Consider the following 20951-nt stretch of genomic DNA (forward strand, 5'->3'; position numbering starts at 1 on the left):
TAACACTGTAGAGCTATTCTGTTAAAACCGAAGGCTAGAACGAAAATTCCGTGCTCCGAAAATTTCTCTCTCGCAGTCAGTTTTAACTACTGGCATTTAAATATTTAGAAAAATAGTCTCTTGTTTCCTCCCTACATTCATGCTAATCAATAATTCGATATCCAACAAGAGATGGACAGTGACTGGCGGGGTAATGAAATGGACAGAGGGGGTGGAGAGAGATAGGAGACTAGTAGATGGATAGCGAGAGAGCAATGAGAGCAGGAGCTGGATAGACGAGGGCATGGGAGGTGGTGGACAGAGAGAAATTGGGGAGATGGAGAATGGGATCTATATCCAGTTGCGCTACACATTTAGCAATTGCGAAGAATTCCCTGGTTCGCTAGTATTTTGTATTACCGGTCTTTTCCTACAGTTTACTCATATTCTTCTTACAATTTCGATCATTCTCCGCAATTTTACATGGTCGAATGCATTTTTTATGCCAATAGATCGTATCAGCGTGTCTTGATTCGTCTTTACTCTCTCTTTCACAATCGATCGCAACGTGAGAACTGACTTTGGTGCTTTTACCTTCCCTGAAGCAAAACTACTAGTCACCTAACACATCCTCTATTTTCTTTTCTATTTTGTTTTCCATTATTCCGTATATTATTCTTGTCAGCAGGTAGGAGGTATGGGCTGTTGCGATAGTTTTCGCACTTGTCTGTCCTTGCTGTTTTCAGAACTGTTTGACTATTTGGATGACATTTTTCCTAAAGTCTGATGGTAAGCTGGCAATCTCATAGATTCTACGAATCTACCTGAATGATCTTTCGGTTGACACGTACACCAAAGTTTGTAGAAATTCCGTTTGAACGTTATCTGCCCCTTCCGTCTTATTCGATCTCAGACCTTCCGGAGCTGTTTTAAGTACTGACTCCAACACTGGATTGGTTACGTCAACCATATCGACTCTAGTTTCTTTGTCCATAACGTCATCGGGTAAGTCAACCCTCTCTTTGAGACCTTCAAAATATTTCCACCTATCTGCTTTCTCCTCTGCATCTAACAATTGAATTGCCATTGCTCTCGCGGTGTGCGGTAGCCGCTCGGTATAGGGCACCTAGCCAAGGTTGGAACGGCTCCCCCCGTCTGAGGTACAAGTCCTCCCTCGGGCATTGGTGTGTGTGTTGTCGGTAACGTAAGTTCGTTTAAGTTAGGTTAAGTATTGTTTAAGTCTAGGGACCGATGACCTGAGCACTTTGGTCCCATAGGAACTAATTTCTTTTCCCATGGTATTTGTTTTTAATTTCACGGAAGGTTGTTTTGACTCTCCTATACGGTGAGTCAGTCCTTCCGACGATTATTTGTATTTCGATTTCTTCACATTTTTCGCAGACCCATTTCGCTTTGGCTTCGCTGCACTCCCTACTTATTTCATTCCTAAGTGAGTTATATTTCTGTATTCATAAATTTTCCTAATCATTATGACACTTCCTTCTTTTGTCGGTCAGCTGAAGTATTTCATCTGTTACCCATGCCCTCTTCGCAGTCATCGTTCGTGTACCTATGTTTTTCTCCTAAGTTATTTGATTACACTTTTTAGAGATGTCCATTCCTCTTCAACTCAATTGCCTACTGAGCTATTCATTATAGTCGTATCTACAGCTTCAGTGCATTTCAATCATATATCTCCGTGCCTTACTAATTTCGCATCCCACTTCTTTGCACACTGTCTCTTCCTGACTACTAAACTTCAGCATATTCTACATGATTACTTAATTGGGATCTGAATCTGTATGTACTGCTGGGTATACCTTATAATCCAATATCTGATTCTGTAATCTGTTAGTGAACATGATAGAGTCGTCTGGTGTTCGAAAATGGTTCAAACGGCTCTCAGCATTATGGGACTTAACTTCTGAGGTCATCAGTCCCCTAGAACTTAGAACTACCTAAACCTAACTAACCTAAGGACATCACACACAGCCATTCCCGCTTCCGTGGAGGGAGACGCTTTTGAGGTCTTGCGAAGTGATGCTGTGACATTTTCGCAAAATCGCCCCAGCATCAAGACACCCAGTTAAGTAATCTAATTACAAAGAGCGCTTAGTTAACTTTGATTGTGAAAGCTCTTGGTACAGTAAGACGTTTCCGGACGCGTGATGTTATGTATGTTCGATATCATTTGATACCTCTTACTAAGCGTGTGCTCTGCTTCCGCATGATATTGATGTAGTTGCAGAATGTTAGTTCATTACGTATTATTAGCAAATGTTTAATTTGCTTACGACATCGGTTAATCCATGCCAATATGTCCTCTGCGGGCAATATGAGTTTTTACTTCTAAAGGTTACGGTGTTGAGCTTCGCAGGCCAATATGTGTGCCATTAAGTTCTAGTGAGTGTCGGTTCTCGTGAGCCAGTTCATTTCCCACTCTTAGCGTTTGTTTATCTGGTACTGTTTCACTGAAAGAGATGATTTGCGAGTGAAATTTGTTGTGGTTTACCCTTGATTTTATAATGTGAATTTACTGGTCAATCTTGAATGTTAAAGTTAAGAACAGTTTAGCCCCCTGTTGTCGGGTGTGGTCTGTGTTTGAGTGTGCTGAGGCAGCTGGCAACCGAAGCCCAGAGCTTCCCTTTAGATTAGAAGTTTGGCTGACGGGCGGTGGACTTCGCCAGACCTCGTGTGTTCCCCTTGGGTAGCGTTTGCTGGGTTCACATTTCGGTGGCCTACTCGATGTGGGGCTGCAGACGGAGCCACGTCTTGGTTCGAAATTAGGTATTACCTCCATCAGTCGGCTCCACAGTGCATGGTTAAATAGTCATTTGAATAATTTCGTGGATTCGCTCTGCAAGGTTCTCTAGTCTAGTAATTTGCAAGATTGCACAAGTTACTTTTAACTAAATATGTTCTAAGTATTCGTGTTAAAATTGAGACTTTCTCTCCACTGTTATTTTACATGTAATGTTAAAGTATTGGAATTGAAAGGGTCTTAAATAACGTGTCTTACCTAGAGTTGTTTTGTTAAAGTTATGGTCAAATTTAGCCTTAATGGCGTCAATTTTTATATGAGATCGTTGCTAATGATTTACTAGTTTGTTAATGATTTTATACAATGAGACAGTTTCTTAATTATTTTGCCTGAGTGGCGTTTCTCAAAGATTATGGGAGACTGTTGGATAATGATTTATTAACTTGCTCAAGATTTTATGTAATGGATGTTTCGTAAATAATCTTGCCTGGGTGGCGTCTGTCAGTTTTTATGTGAGATTGTTTTTGGTAGTTAATAAACACATTGGAATTTAAATGCTCACTTTATTGGATCAGCCCTTCCACTCCTTTTAGATTTAAAGGTTAAAAAAGCAGGTTTACGTAAAAACGTTCCAGATCATTGCTGATTCCTCAGATTTTTTACGGTCAGTTTCCCACCCAAGGAGAAGAGAGTGCCCTCAACCTCATTCCGCACCTCTGTCCTCTTTGACAAGGCCGTTGGCTGAACTAGGATGACTTCTTATGTCGGAAGCTTTCGGCTATTATTACTCATGATCTTTTCTTTTTTTCAAAATTCGAGCGTGTCGTGGGTTCGATCAAGGACCCAGGATGTTTCGGTAATTAGGCTACCATTTGGCTACCAGTATTAATGAAATAAGTGTGGAAGACGTAAATGATCTGGTCAAGGTATCCAGCAGTACCACAGCAAGTTTCAGATACAGTTCCATAACATACTTCGTTTCCTTGCATTAAATCTATAAGGCCTTAATTGCTTCTTTCAGGAAAAAACTCATGCAGACTGTCACTTTATCTCTACGAGATGAAAAATATGATTTTATTTCACTGAATGAAGAATAATGTCAATAAACTTCGCATGTCGTTCTTATCCGAAGTTTTCGTTCCTTCATTATTTTAGCTTTCGAATAATCCACGTCGTCATTTCTATTCGTCAAAGTTCTTTTTCTTGGTTCTTGCGTCTCAGTGAAGATTGTTTAATACTGTACATGAAAGTGAAAACATATCCTCATGGGTACATAATACGTCACATATCTTGACATACATTTATGTATAAATTCTTTAATCCAGCCCCAAGTTGTGGAGTGCCAGTGTGACCTGTCGTATACTGTTTGCGTAGTGTATTGCGTTGTGGTTTCAATGATCTTTGAATATGCTCCAAATGCAAATGAAAGTTAAAGCTACTCTCGTTAATCGTTGCATTAAAATCGGATATTATTTCAAGAAAACCACATTTATACTTAACACAACTATGACGCCAACAACACTGTGACGGTATGTCAATATTTTTAACTCCTCTGTGGGCAAAACCGCAAAAGGCTTGCGTAAATTACTTCTACACACACCGGGGTAATAAATTTCAGTAGAGCATGAATTAATAATGTTCTCAGAGATTTCACGCTGAAATGGATTCGATTGTATGTAAAACTGTATTACACTGTTCCTAAAATTCGCTTTGCTACCAGGTTGGATTTTTAAATACAATTCCGTGATCACAGCGATGGTGAATAAGGTAAGCTGAATGAACTCGTCGATATATGTCCAGTAAGACTACTGTTTTTATAAACGACCAAGAAATTTCTTTTTATTGAACCTTTACCTTTAACTTTGGATAAAGATTAAATAAAATTTTTTCGTAACTTATTAGGCTTGAAGAGCCGTAATTGACAAAATTAGTTTCGCTAATAACAATGGCGGTAAAACTATAGAGGACTGAAGCTTTGTAAAACAATCTTAAATATCTGAGGTGAGGGCACTGTATTACATATAAAGAATTTCTTATGATGAACAAGCATACTGCGTTATTCTAAAAGCTCTTAAGTAATTGATTACAGTTATTGTTAACAGGTCCGTATTTTAGTAAGAGATATTACAATCTCGTCAGTCTAAGCCAGCGGTAATCTTAAGACAGCTGGAGTCAGTCTTTGTTCTCTGGACAAAAGAAGGAAAGTATAGTAAGTATTAATGTCTGTCGGAGTCAGAATCAGAGATCATAAAGCCATCTTCAATCGTTCGTCAGCGTCGCTGATCAGCTCTTGTCACTCGTTTCTCAGCTTGTTAGACATATCAAATGTTACTCTGTTGGTTTCTCAGTAGACCATAAACAGTAGACAGTTTAATGGCCACAATATGCTTTGCCCAAGCGTTTGCCCCCGATGGAAGTTCACAGATATTCATTCTTATAATTTTCAGTAGTTTATTCACACTGACAGAATGCAATTCGCCTTTAAAACAGTTGTCGCAATCCTTTGACTTCAAATAAAATAAACGTATTCGCATGGTTAGTTCTACTCTTCTCCGCATATTTGGAAAGTAAAAGTACTTGATTTTAACTACACATAAGTAACACCATAACTCCTCCACGTTCTATGACTCTACCCAATTAAACGATAGTGGCAGTCTGCAGCATGCAAACTGACCAGTTATCACACTGTAGATCATGTAAGTACGAGGAGATTAGCAAGTTGTTGTGCACTAGGTAATGTCTCATAAGTATTTCTTCCTAATGATTCGATAGCCGTTCTTTTAGTTTCCTCCATACTGGACCTCCATCCCGGAAGCGTCCCAGGTTCTTGCACATATCTAGGTAATGATGCCTGTAGACATCATATTGCATTAATGGAACCTTAGATAAATTTCAGAGTGACGTTCACTGTTCTACGTATCTCAGAATCCTTCAGGCAAAGTGATAACCCATTTATCACCACATTACTGTCTCCTTTCATGTTCCTGAATCGTCAAAGAGCATACGACAAGTCATCAAGTGAAAAGGAAGCTCAGTGTCTGATGATCATAATAAATTTTATTGTGCCTCCCAGCTAAGTAAAAATGGAAATTCTTGTAGGCCCTTTTATTGCAAAGGTTTCCAATTCAGTTACAGTATTGTCTCTCTCGCAGTCTGCTAGTATGTAGCTGTCAAAGACTTTCGTGTTGTCTGCAGGCGTCTCTTCAATGTTACGAATTTGTAATAAACAACTTCAGATCAGAATTGATAAAGCATCGATAGCGAAACGAAATTTCTGTATTATGTCACAGTCGTAAAGTAACTTCAGGTTCAGTACGCCTCTTTCATTTAATGAACGCTACCTGACACTTACTAGACCTGAGCATGGTGTCGCAGTAAATTCAACGATGGCTCAACATTCAATAATCAGCCCAGCATGAACCTATGATGGAATATGGATGGACTTAGGATTGTATTTAACTGCTTTTTAGACCAGCATGTAGGAATGTCCATGATAGCTCTTACTTTACTTTCGTCAGGAAGAATCCTTTGTGTCGCAATAATATGATCAAAAATTTCTCTTTCAGGTATCAGACATCGATTTCTGTAAATTGGCTTTTTACTGGAAATTAATATTCTGTTAATCAATTCCACATGTTCTACCAAAGTTTATATCACGATTAACAAATCGTCTTGATTATCCACATGCTGGGTCAATAGCAGGACGGCAATTTGTGGTAACAAGTTTGCTGTATTAACCCACCAAATCTTTAACATTCAGTAAGTTGTATTTAAATCATGACCAGTTTCGGGTATCAGACCCCATTCACAACTGATGTAAACTGGGAAAAATGGCGTATTCCGAGGCAGCACGACAACCACGTTAATACTGTAAATTGCTGTGTCTAAGTCATGTTTTATAAGACCGTTGGTAGGGGAAACAGAACTCAATGCTGGTAGTAAGTTTTTCCTGCCAACGGTCACTACAAAACTTGAGTTAGACACTTGTATGTACAATATTAACACAGTTTGCGAGCTGTCAAAGAATATACCACTTTTCTCTTTGGATGATTTGAGCAGGTGCTCTGCTACCCGAAATTGGTCGTTAATGAAATAAAATCTGAATTCCGCTACTTCAGACGTTTTGTACATCAAACTAACAAATCATCGCCGAACAGAGTAACTTTCTCTAGTAAGTCTAGTCCAGTAGCGAAGCCGAGTGGAGAAATAAAGACGCAACAACATACATCCAGGCCGAAAGGTAATTCTTTAAACTGATGGCTTTCTTTTAAATGTGGTGTATTCTCGTGTTCCTTATCTGAGGTTTCCAGCCAATCGTATGCACACAAGTTAGTGCTAGTTAACAGCTTTACTTTAGGGAAGAGTGGATTTGTTCTTCGATGGTCTTCAGATGCATCTCCAAGAGGATTTTCGTAAGGGCTCTAGCATCTATGACAAATCTGGTGTCTCCTCCAGTCCTCCAGTCTTTGACACAACTAATAGTGGGTTACAATAAGGGAGCACTGAAGGTTCTACAATATTGCAGTCTATCAGTTTTCTGTCTTGTGGCTGCTGATCATTTGGCTCACGAAATATGATAGGACGTGTTACGAGATGTTTTGTGCTGCATGTAATTAAGGTTCCATTGGTAGCCGTGGAACCTAGTTTAGCTCTGGACACCTTAACATAAACTGACATGAAAAAATAGCGACATAAAAAAAATTCGTGTAGAGTAATCAAATTTTGAGAATAGATTCGCGTGGGTAATATATATAAGTGCATAATATTGCAGGTAAATTTAAAAGCGAGATATGCCAATGCAAATATGAAATGTTGGTAATTTAATAACTTACGTAACTGCCTCAATGTTGAATGTAAATATGCTAATTTGCTTTCATTGTTGACGGATGTCAGTTTTTGGGATGGAATTCCATGTTTGTAGCACTTGGTCGGTCAATAAACGGACGGTTAATACTGTTCGTGAATGATATTGGAGCTGCCGTTCAGTGCTTGATTGGAAACAAATCTGGTGTTAGAGCAGTCAAAGGCAACATGTCGACACTCTGTAGAACTTGTTAGATTAAAATTGTATGTGGGCAAGCGTTATCCTGTTGAAAACACAAAACACCCCTTTTCATGCTGTTCATCAAAAGCTACATAACAGGGGACTTACACATTTGCAGTCAGTGTGTGGGGAATCAACAAGAGTGTGTTGCTGCTGCATACGACATCGCATCCCAGACCATAACTCTGGGTGTAGGTCCTGTGTGTTTAGCACGCAGATTAGTTGCAGGTCCTCAACTTGCCTCCTTCCAATCAACCGGACGACCATCACTTTCCCCAAGGAAGAACTAGCTTTCATCAGAAAACACAACAAATCTCCACCATGCCCTCCAAAGAGCTCTCCCTTGACACCACTGGAGTCGCAAATGGTGTTTGTCTGGTGTTAGTGGAATACACACTACAGGGCATTTGGATCGGAACTGTCCTTGAAGTAAGATATTTGTGTCACTGTGGTGGCAACTGTTGCTCAGATTGCTTGTATGGATGCAGTACGATGCGCCAGAGCCATACGCCAGACTCGATGTCTTCCTTCGCGGTAATGTAACGTGGCCGTATGCTGCTCGGTCTTCTTACCAACGTGCTATCCCACGGCCGTCGCTGCCAGCAATCAAGTACAGCTGCTTCAGGCTGTCAGGTCCTCCCGCAGTATCGCACAAGTAGAATTTAGCTTCTCGTAGCCTTCAAACTCTGTGAGATGTCGATAATGGCGTCTTCGTCATCTCAAATGCATTCTTGACTAGCATCAACTCACCACGTAAAATCTTTGGTAACTAAAGCTCATGACCACCACAGCGTCGTCTTAGGCGACTGGCGTGAAATTTGAATAGACAACACCTTTCAGATGTAGAAACATGCCTGTCAACTGTCGATTATGCCTTACAGCTCCTTCTTGGTGTATTGACTTTCTTTTCCGTCGGTGTAACATAATATAATGTCTGTTAAGTTTGTACACTGTTCTCCATTCAAATATGTAGACTCATACACTTTTATTTACTGTTTTTTCCTCTAAATTGATGACAATAATGCCCTCAGGTTGCCTCTTATTTCGTCATTGACTCTCCGTGCTTATGATTTGGCATTATGTTCCTCGGTCAACATTTGTTTATGTTGGTTCCCTAATCACTTCATGAATTACTAACTTACATGTCCCCATTCAGAGATCAATAAAGGCCTTTCCATCACCCAGGGAACCATTACCAAGAAATCTGTAACCAAAGAGTTAATTTTGAAGAAAGTATATTTATGCCATCAGTAGTACAACTGTATATTCACTTTGATTCAAATGGCTCTGAGCACTATGGGAGTTAACAGCTGAGGTCATCAGTCCCCTAGAACTTAGAACTACTTAAACCTAACCAACCTAAGGACATAACACAGATCCATGCCCGACGTAGGATTCGAACCTACGACCGCAGCGGTCGCGCGGTTCCAGACTGAAGCGCCGGCCGGCGTATATTCAGTCTCAACTAGTTTCAGTTATAACATCCATCTTCACAGGAGAAAACCTATATACATCAATGAATCAAATATACATTTTGGTCTTGCGCTTTTCGCCTTTGAAGTTGATTGCCATAACTGAAACAACAGAAACTAAGTATGCAGTTGTAAGGCTGATTACGCGAATATACATTTTGGTCTGGCGCTTTTCGCCTTTGAAGTTGATTGCCATAACTGAAACAACAGAAATTAAGTATGCAGTTGTAAGGCTCATTACGCGAATATGCCTTTTCTGATATAGTTAACAGGCATAAACAGTCACCTAATGAATGTTCTACAATGACTTAATTAATGGGAACATGCCACGTTTCCTGTTTTTATCCGTATTTGGGCTTGCCATTTAATGTGCCATGACATGATGCCATTCCCTTCCAGAATACGGCAGTTACTAACTAGCAACGTGGGACTGTCTATGATTTAAAATACTGAGTACGCACGTCAGCGGATATCATACCAGGCGCTGCACTCATGTCGTTAATAACTGTGTGAATATCCTCCACACAAGAATTTACCGTTGATGTCGACACGGTGTTGTGCCTGTTATCAAATTATGTGGTGTCAGAGCATAGGTCTTATCTTACGTCACATCCTCTGTTGGGAATTGGATATTCGATTTCCGTTATCACCCATTCCGTATCTCCATTCAGACAAGGACAGTTCCCAGTATGTGTTATATTCAGTGGACTGGTTCTGCCATTAATGTTTACTGTTGTGGTTAACTATTATAAACTATGTGATTAGCAAGTCATTTCTGATTCCTAGGGAAACTAGAAAATCTGAAAAGGGAAATGCAAAGGCTCAATCTAGATATAGTAGGGGTCAGTGAAGTGAAGTGGAAGGAAGACAAGGATTTCTGGTCAGATGAGTATCGGGTAATATCAACAGCAGCAGAAAATGGTATAACAGGTGTAGGATTCGTTATGAATAGGAAGGTAGGGCAGAGGGTGTGTTACTGTGAACAGTTCAGCGACCGGGTTGTTCTAATCAGAATCGACAGCACACCAACACCGACAACGATAGTTCAGGTATACATGCCGACGTCGCAAGCTGAAGATGAACAGATAGAGAAAGTGTATGAGGATATTGAAAGGGTAATGCAGTATGTAAAGGGGACGAAAATCTAATAGTATTGGGCGACTGGAATGCAGTTGTAGGGGAAGGAGTAGAAGAAAAGGTTACAGGAGAATATGGGTTTGGGACAAGGAATGAAAGAGGAGAAAGACTAATTGAGTTCTGTAACAAGTTTCAGCTAGTAATAGCGAATACCCTGATCAAGAATCACAAGAGGGGGAGGTATACTTGGAAAAGGCCGGTAGATACGGGAAGATTTCAATTAGATTACATCATGGTCAGACAGAGATTCCGAAATCAGATACTGGATTGTAAGCCGTACCCAGGAGAAGATATTGACTCAGATCACAATATAGTTGTGATGAAGAGTAGGCTGAAGTTCAAGACATTAGTCAGGAAGAATCAATACGCAAAGAAGTGGGATACGGAAGTACTAAGGAATGACGAGATACGTTTGAAGTTCTCTAACGCTGTAGATACAGCAATAAGGCAGTACAGTTGAAGAGGAATGGACATCTCTAAAAAGGGCCATCACAGAAGTTGGGATGGAAAACATAGGTACAAAGAAGGTAGCTGCGAAGAAAGCATGGGTAACAGAAGAAATACTTCAGTTGATTGATGAAAGGAGGAAGTACAAACATGTTCCGGGAAAATCAGGAATACAGAAATACAAGTCGCTGAAGAATGAAATAAATAGGAAGTGCAGGGAAGCTAAGACGAAATGGCCGCAGGAAAAATGTGAAGACATCGAAAAAGATATGATTGTCGGAAGGACAGACCCAGCATACAGATAAGTCAAAACAACCTTTAGTGACATTAAAAGCAACGGTGGTAACATTAAGAGTGCAACGGGAATTCCACTGTTAAATGCAGAGGAGAGAGCAGATAGGTGGAAAGAATACAATGAAAGCCTCTATGAGGGTGAAGATTTGTCTGATGTGATATAAGAAGAAACAGGAGTCGATTTAGAAGAGATAGGGGATCCAGTATTAGAATCGGAATTTAAAAGAGCTTTGGAGGACTTACGGTCAAATAAGGCAGAAGGGATAGATAACATTCCATCAGAATTTCTAAAATCATTGGGGGAAGTGGCCACAAAACGACTATTAACGTTGGTGTGTAGAATATATGAGTCTGGCGACACACCATCTGACTTTCGGAAGAGCATCATCCACACAATTCCGAAGACGGCAAGAGCTGACAAGTGCGAGAATTATCGCACAATCAGCTTAACAGCTCATGCATCGAAGCTGCTTACAAGAATAATATACAGAAGAATGGAAAAGAAAATTGAGAATGCGCTAGGTGACGATCAGTTTGGCTTTAGGAAAAGTAAAGGAACGAGAGAGGCAATTCTGACGTTACGGCTAATAATGGAAGCAAGGCTAAAGAAAAATCAAGACACTTTCATAAGATTTGTAGACCTGGAAAAAGCGTTCGACAATATAAAATGGTGCAAGCTGTTCGATATTCTGAAAGAGGTAGGGGTAAGCTATAGGGAGAGACGGGTCATATACAATATGTACAACAACCAAGAGGGAATAATAAGAGTGGACGATGAAGAACGAAGTGCTCGTATTAAGAAGGGTGTAAGACAAGGCTGTAGCCTTTCGCCCCTACTCTTCAATCTGTACATCGAGGAAGCAATGATGGAAATTAAAGGAAAGGTTCAGGAGTGGAATTAAAATACAAGGTGAAAGGATATCAATGATACGATTCGCTGATGACATTGCTATCCTGAGTGAAAGTGAAAAAGAATTAAATGATCTACCGAACGGAATGAACAGTCTAATGAGTACACAGTATGGTTTGAGAGTAAATCGGAGAAAGACGAAGGTAATGAGAAGTAGTAGAAATGAGAACAGCGAGAAACTTAACATCAGTATTGATGGTCATGAAGTCAATGAAGTTAAGGATTTCTGCTACCTAGGCAGTAAAATAACCAATGACGGACGGAGCAAGGAGGACATCAAAAGCAGACTCGCTAAGGCAAAAAAGGCATTTCTGGCAAAGAGAAGTCTACTAATATCAAATACGGGCCTTAATTTGAGGAAGAAATTTCTGAGGATGTACGTCTGGAGTACAGCATTGTATAGTAGTGAAACATGGACTGTGGGAAAACCGGAACGGAAGAGAATCGAAGCATTTGAGATATGGTGCTATAGACGAATGTTGAAAATTAGGTGGACTGATAAGGTAAGGAATGAGGAGGTTCTACGCAGAATCGGAGAGGAAAGGAATATGTGGAAAACACTGATAATGAGATGGGACAGGATGATAGGACATCTGCTAAGACATGAGGGAATGACTTCCATGGTACTAGAGGGAGCTGTAGAGGGCAAAAACTGTGGAGGAATACAGAGATTGGAATACGTCAAGCAAGTAATTGAGGACGTAGGTTGCAAGTGCTACTCTGAGATGAAGAGGTTAGCACAGGAAAGGAATTCGTGGCGGGCCGCATCAAACCAAAAGAAAAAAAAGGGTTAAAATGGCTTCTGTTGTTCACCTGTTCACCTGATACTGTCGTTATTATTGTTGCTGCACACTCTGACGGCACATATTTGTGATCATTGGGTTTAACATAGTGAATCTGTATTATTGTTATTATTGTGGTATCTTACATTCTGCGAAGACACCATTGTGTATCAAATCTATGGAATTTGACAACGACGTACACTTCGCAGTGGTAGACACATCTCGTAGTATTTGCAGCATTTTGCTTCGTGACGGCATGACTCGTACATTCATGTACAGCGTCTTTAAGTTCGGCTAGATCCTTTCGCGCATCATCGAACTGCACAAAAACGGCATTTCACCATAGTGATAAGTCTTCTTTCTGTATGATGATTGCCTTACACAACTCTGTAACCATCATCACGTAGGTGCGATTATGACCCTCCGCTATTTCAGCAGTAATCTTACAAATTGCTTCTTGGAACTTCGCATCCTCCAGCTGAGAAAGATGTTCATCGTTAACTGATAACCAAGAACTGAACTCTTAGGTTATTATTTTCTTGAGAGACTCCAGCTTATCGCTTAATATTTTGCCTTCCACAGCAGCGAGGTTATCTACTTCATTTGAGAGCTTTCGAACTATTTACCATAACTTGGAATGCGTTTGCTTTACCTCACCTACTTCCTCCGATAATTTCTGTACTGTTCTTTGTGCTCCAGCATGCGCTAATTGTAACGCCGCTATTTCATTGGATTGCCAACACATCATGCTTGCCCTAAATTTAATTAACTTCCAACATAATGGCTTTTTGTAGATATCTCGTCTTGTTTATTCACAAAGTCGTCTTGGTTTTCCTCAGATTATTATGCCACTGCGTTCTTTATTTTATACAGGGTGTTCGGAAATTCCCGTTTCGAACTTCTTGGACTTGTAGAGCGAAGTGAGTACGTATTATTTTGAGCAGGAACCCACGTCCAAATCGTACCGTTTCCGTTATATGACGATTTCGGTTCATACCGTATGGGTAGCGCTTCCACGTCTTCTGAGATACAGAAAAAAATCTCAGAGGTTTTTGTCCTGTTATGCGGGTGAACTGGATGATGTGTTTTGTGTCAGATGCTCACCTAATGTCGCTTAGGGTTTGCCCTGTTGCGATACCTGTTCAATGCCTGAGTCTCCCATACAATAGACACAATTTGGTTCACTTCTTCGGAATACACAGACATGGTCCTTGTGTATGGCGAAACTCGAAGAGACGAAAAAGCTTTTAGTCGGCTGTATCACGAACGTTTTCCGCAACGTTGCACGCCATCGACAAACTTTTAGCCCGTTCACGCAGCGGGGCCGAAAAACAGGTATCTTGACTGTGCGGAGGCAGGACAGTGGTGCTAAGGCAATGCTGCACTCCCGAGTTTGAAGACGATGTATTGAATCGCGTTGAAGAGAAACCATCAACAAGTACTCGAACAGTTGCCAGTGCAATGGGTGTCACTCACAGTATCGTCTGGGATATCCTCTAAGAGCTGCAATTACATCCCCATCACTTACAAAGAGTGCACGCAATGAGTCCAGCATTTGCCTATTGCATGGGGTTCCTGCACCGCTGCATCGACACACCCCTGTTTGCACGCCGAGTACTGTTCACATATGAATGTAAGTTCACTAATGACTGTGTTCTGAATTCGCGCAACAGCCATGTCTGGGCAGACGAAATCACTCCTCCCACAGATATTCAGGGACTGCAGCAGAGGTTTGGTATTAACGTGTGGAGACGTATTGTGGATGGTCAAGTGAAATGACCACTCCAAGCTAACTGTCCTGCCGCGCAGTTAGAGGCGCCCCGTCACTGATCGCGTGGCCTCTCCTGCCGGAAGTTCGAGTCCTCCCTCGGGAATGGGTGTGCGTGTTGCTCTTACAAGGGAACCTTCCCATCGCACCCCCATCAGATTTAGTTATAAGTTGGCACAGTGGATAGGCCTTGAAAAACTGAACACAGATCAATCAAGAAAACAGGAAGAAGTTGTGTGGAACTATGAAAAAAATAAGCAAAATATACAAACTGAGTAGTCTATGTGCAACATATGCAACATCAAGGACACTATGAGATCAGGAGCGCCGTGGTCCCGTGGTTAGCGTGAGCAGCAGTGGAACGAGAGATCCTTGGTTCAAGTCCTCCCTCGAGTGAAAAATTTTATTTCTTTATTTTCGCAGTTATGATCTGTCCGTTCGTTAATAGACGTCTTTGTTCACTGTAATAAGTTTAGTGTCTGTGTTTTGCGACCGCACCACAAAACCGTGCGATTAGTAGACGAAAGGACGTGCCTCTCCAATGGGAACCGAAAACATTTGATCGCAAGGTCATAAGTCAACCGATTCCTCCACAGGAAAACACGTCTGATATATTCTATACGACACTGGTGACGGCATGTGCGTCACATGACAGGAATATGTTGTGCACCCACCTAACTTGTACACTTGGCGAATAGGTAAAATGATTCTTCTACCTTGGCCGATTTAGGTTTTCTTGTGAATGTGATAATCACTCCCAAAAAAGTGATGAAAACATAAGAGTTTGTTACATAAACTGCAACAAATGACTGCAACAGTCGCACAGTTTTCCCTGTGCTCTGTCAAAACATATGTTTTTAACGTTTTCAAATTTTTCCGTGTGTAGACCGTCAAATCCTGCATATGTCCAAGCAAATCTGAACATGTCCTGGAATTTTGAAGAACGAAGTTGATTGTATGTGTGTGTGCCTGAACTTTGATAATTGTCTGAAAATAAAAAATTAAAATTTTTCGGTTGGGGGAAGATTCGAACCACGGACCCCTATTCTACAGTTGCTCACGCTAACCTCAGGACCACGGCGCTACTGAGGTAGTACTATCCTTAAGCTTAGATATCTTAAGCATGCACTACTCAGTTTGTATATTTTGCTTATTTTTTTCATAGTTCCACACAACTTCTTCCTGTTTTCTCGATTGATCTTTGTTCAGTTTTTCAAGGCCTATCCACTGTGCCAACTTATAACTAAATCTGAGGGGGGTGCGATGGGGAGGTTCCCTTGTTAGCATAAGTTAATTTAAGTAGAGTGTAAGTCGAGGGACCGATGACCTCAGCAGTTTGGTCCCTTAGAAATTCATACACATTTCATTTCATTTCACCTGCTCTGATGGTATTATCGACATTCATGATACTCCATTTCCTCACTGATATGACCGCAGCTATAAGCGTGAAGAGTGAACGATAATTATAGAGTACATCGGAAAACCCGATAATTATATTACTTTTCATGAATAACTGTATAAATCAGAATTCATAATGTTTAAAATATATTAAAACATAAATACCGCGAGTAAAGGCTTTTTTTATTATACAGTTTCATTATTATTTATAGGGTAGTAAATTCATAAAATCTATTTTATTTAAGTGTTTGGTATATGAAAATTATTTCAAATGGTTCAAATGGCTCTGAGCACTATGGGACTCAACTGCTGAGGTCATTAGTCCCCTAGAACTTAGAACTAGTTAAACCTAACTAACCTAAGGACATCACAAACATCCATGCCCGAGGCAGGATTCGAACCTGCGACCGCAGCGGTCTTGCGGTTCCAGACTGCAGCGCCTTTAACCGCACGGCCACTTCGGCCGGCGAAAATTATTTCAATAGGATATTATTTGCAATATTGCGAGATATCTTTATCAATTCTGTCTAGCCTCATTTATAGTTTCACACGCATATTATTGGAGAGCGGTCCGCTTTAAGATTTAAGCATATACTCGTAGAGATATGGTACCAGCACACAACTCAGGTTTTTAACGGATTTCGTTCATTTCAGTTTTTTCGGTCATTCAGTTCAACAGTCCTTCGTTTTGATGTTCGGTTTTTACGGTAATGACTTACCTACACGTTACATCACTTCGAATATTAATGCTAAAATCATAACTAACGTCAGTAATAACGAGAACGCGACATAGGGATAATGCTATTTGAGCCGTAGACTAACGTAATTTTTCGCCCTGGTTTTCGATCTCCACAGTAATCTCTCATCCACATTAAGTAACAGCACAAGTTTTTATCGTTTCCAACAGAGGTGTACAAAGTGTTACTTCTTCACAATAATCGAAACTTGGTTCGTAGTTTATCCAGGAAGTATATCACAAGTCTTCCCCATTTAAAGTACCACTGATGACGTAACACGCACGGTTCCATCACACGTCACTCATTTGCTAATGTTCCAAGTCAACACGAGCGACCGTTTGTGCTCTAGTTGTGATATACTCTTCTGAGACGTAAACTCGATATATTTAGCACTATCATGTCAAAATAGCCCTAGTCTGAGGCTGTCATCTGCGGTAAGTCGCAACAAGGCAAAGTGTTTTGACTAAGTCGAACAGGGGGATTTTGTTCTAAATAACGCAGAGATCAGTGTACGTTTCAGGCACTCTAGTGAAAACCGTTATCGACTGCTCACTGCAAATGCTTAGATACCGTTAGAACCTAGCTGTGACACAGGAAAGGTGGTATTCTTTTTCATAGTTCTTATTAGTTAGGTAGCTTTCGCTTGATGCTTAGGATTGATGAAAAGTAGCTTAGAAAAAGTTATTTCAATTATGGTAAATATTCTCCGCGAGGAATGTACGCTACCTCTATCAGTGGAATAGATTTTGTATTAAATATTCTCGTACAGTCTGTTACTGGTCCCTATACGGTAAGTCGTAAATCTTTTGGAAGTGGATAACTCTTCTTTGCTGAGTTCAATAAGGGAATCCGTAGTAATAAGTTACAAGTAAATCCTGTTAATCGTTTTCGCTACTAACTTTGTGACAGTACTGAGCCTACAGCAAGACAGTTATATTTTATCGGCGTACAGTGACAGAGTGTTGCATGACTCCTTACCTTGTAAGTTAAGACTTTATGCCGTTCCTTTTACGATAATTATGCACGGTTGTTAAAGCGCACGCCAGTAAACGAGGAGATAAATTGTTTTGTCAACTCTGAGAGCTACTAATCAATGAAAAAGTATCTAATATGACAATTCCATGTGTTAAGAGCAATAGTACTGGAGTTCTAATCTAGTCACTGACAACACGGTAAAGCCCGTTGTGTTCCAGTCTCGAAGGCGTTGTTCATTTGAGGAGGGTTATGTGACTGTGGTAACTGTTTAGTGAGTTGCAAATGAGACGTAAGAATCAATCCATGTAGGCTTTCACGGCCGGCGTCTTCATCAGTAAACACTTCCGGGCTAAGTTGCCGTGGTCGATCTGTAGAACTTTTTCTCCCTGACGTTTCGTTCTCAACTACGGAGAAGATCTTCCGAGGTGAGTCAACGACTGGCTGCTAGGAGCTGGGGCCGCCGCTTATATGGATATCGTAGGGGGCGCCACCGCACGTCACGTGGCGTCGATGTGCAGCTATCTCTGGCCGCACAACGGCCCCAGCTCCTAGCAGCCAGTCGTTGACTCACCTCGGAAAATGTTCTCCGTAGTTGTGAACGAAACGTCAGGGAGAAGAAGTTCTACAGATCGACCACGGCAACTTAGCCCGGAAGTGTTTACTGATGGAGACGTAAGAATGCCTGGACGGCATGCTGGATAGTATCACCTGTCACAGCGGTGAATTCTTGAGCTGTAGGAAAGCCTGACTGGCCGGCCGGATTGGCCGTGCCGTTCTAGGCGCTACAGTCTGGAGCCGAGCGACCGCTACGGTCGCAGGTTCGAATCCTGCCTCGGGCATGGATGTGTGTGATGCCCTTAGGTTAGTTAAGTTTAAGTAGTTCTAAGTTCTATGGGACTGATGACCTCAGAAGTTAAGTCGCGTAGTGCTCAGAGCCATTTGAACCAAAGCCTGACTGAGACTGGCACTGTAGAATGCCAAACATGAATAAATACACTCCTGGAAATTGAAATAAGAACACCGTGAATTCATTGTCCCAGGAAGGGGAAACTTTATTGACACATTCCTGGGGTCAGATACATCACATGATCACACTGACAGAACCACAGGCACATAGACACAGGCAACAGAGCATGCACAATGTCGGCACTAGTACAGTGTATATCCACCTTTCGCAGCAATGCAGGCTGCTATTCTCCCATGGAGACGATCGTAGAGATGCTGGATGTAGTCCTGTGGAACGGCTTGCCATGCCATTTCCACCTGGCGCCTCAGTTGGACCAGCGTTCGTGCTGGACGTGCAGACCACGTGAGACGACGCTTCATCCAGTCCCAAACATGCTCAATGGGGGACAGATCCGGAGATCTTGCTGGCCAGGGAAGTTGACTTACACCTTCTAGAGCACGTTGGGTGGCACGGGATACATGCTGACGTGCATTGTCCTGTTGGAACAGCAAGTTCCCTTGCCGGTCTAGGAATGGTAGAACGATGGGTTCGATGACGGTTTGGATGTACCGTGCACTCTATTCAGTGTCCCCTCGACGATCACCAGTGGTGTACGGCCAGTGTAGGAGATCGCTCCCCACACCATGATGCCGGGTGTTGACCCTGTGTGCCTCGGTCGTATGCAGTCCTGATTGTGGCGCTCACCTACACGGCGCCAAACACGCATACGACCATCATTGGCACCAAGGCAGAAGCTACTCTCATCGCTGAAGACGACACGTCTCCATAAGCCCCTCCATTCACGCCTGTCGCGACACCACTGCAGGCGGGCTGCACGATGTTGGGGCGTGAGCGGAAGACGGCCTAACGGTGTGCGGGACCGTAGCCCAGCTTCATGGAGACGGTTGCGAATGGTCCTCGCCGATACCCCAGGAGCAACAGTGTCCCTAATTTGCTGGGAAGTGGCGGTGCGGTCCCTACGGCACTGCGTAGGATCCTACGGTCTTGGCGTGCATCCGTGCGTCGCTGCGGTGCGATCCCAGGTCGACGGGCACGTGCACCTTCCGCCGACCACTGGCGACAACATCGATGTACTGTGGAGACCTCACGCCCCACGTGTTGAGCAATTCGGCGGTACGTCCACCCGGCCTCCCGCATGCCCACTATACGCCCTCGCTCAAAGTCCGTCAACTGCACATACGGTTCACGTCCACGCTGTCGCGGCATGCTACCAGTGTTAAAGACTGCGATGGAGCTCCGTATGCCACGGCAAACTGGCTGACACTGACGGCGGCGGTGCACAAATGCTGCGCAGCTAGCGCCATTCGACGGCCAACACCGCGGTTCCTGGTGTGTCCGCTGTGCCGTGCGTGTGATCATTGCTTGTACAGCCCTCTCGCAGTGTCCGGAGCAAGTATGGTGGGTCTGACACACCGGTGTCAATGTGTTCTTTTTTCCATTTCCAGGAGTGTACTTGTCAGCTATAATTGTATTACTGTTTCTCCGTGTCACCTTCCAACTTTGACGCGATTCTGTTACACGAATGTACGCAGGCAGTGCTATCAATGAAACTAATGTGACTAAAGCGTTATTGAGACTGGCATTGAAATTTAATACAGGAACGTTGAAACTGTAGATCACAGAGACAATGCGGATATTCTTTGGTAAGCAGTTCACTTCTCGTTCTGTTCTTGCTATCAATGAAACTAATGTGACTAAAGCGTTATTGAGACTGGCATTGAAATTTAATACAGGAACGTTGAAACTGTAGATCACAGAGACAATGCGGATATTCTTTGGTAAGCAGTTCACTTCTCGTTCTGTTCTTGCAAAGAAAGTACGAAAACGAAACTGACAATAAATAAAATTCAAAACTGTGAACAGCGTATTAAGTGTATTGGCAGTCGAAACGTTACACTGGAGAGTGGTGAACTTGACTGAAGAACGCACCCTCCCATTAAGCAGTGAATTGCAGATGCTGGATTACAGTGGCTTTATCATGAATGCGAATGTGTCAGTAGGTCCACTGTTCGATTTAAAGCCCCCTCGCCATTCCGCTCCCCCCCCCCCCCCCCCGCGCCCCTATAGCCGCACAGCATTTAATTTTGTGAACAAAAGGGATTGTAACGAGCCACAGGAGGCCAGAGTTTTCTGTTATCAGAGTAATCAGCGATCATACACATTGAGCATCAAAAGTGTCGTCGGCAGAGTTGAGCTTCTCACCATAGAATAGGAGAACTCCAGAGACTCTATGACAGTGGACCGCAAATACTATCTAGCTCAAAGACATAAACTAAGTTT

This window comes from Schistocerca piceifrons, chromosome 3 (assembly GCF_021461385.2).
Source record: "Schistocerca piceifrons isolate TAMUIC-IGC-003096 chromosome 3, iqSchPice1.1, whole genome shotgun sequence".
NCBI classification, from domain to species: Eukaryota; Metazoa; Arthropoda; class Insecta; order Orthoptera; family Acrididae; genus Schistocerca; species Schistocerca piceifrons.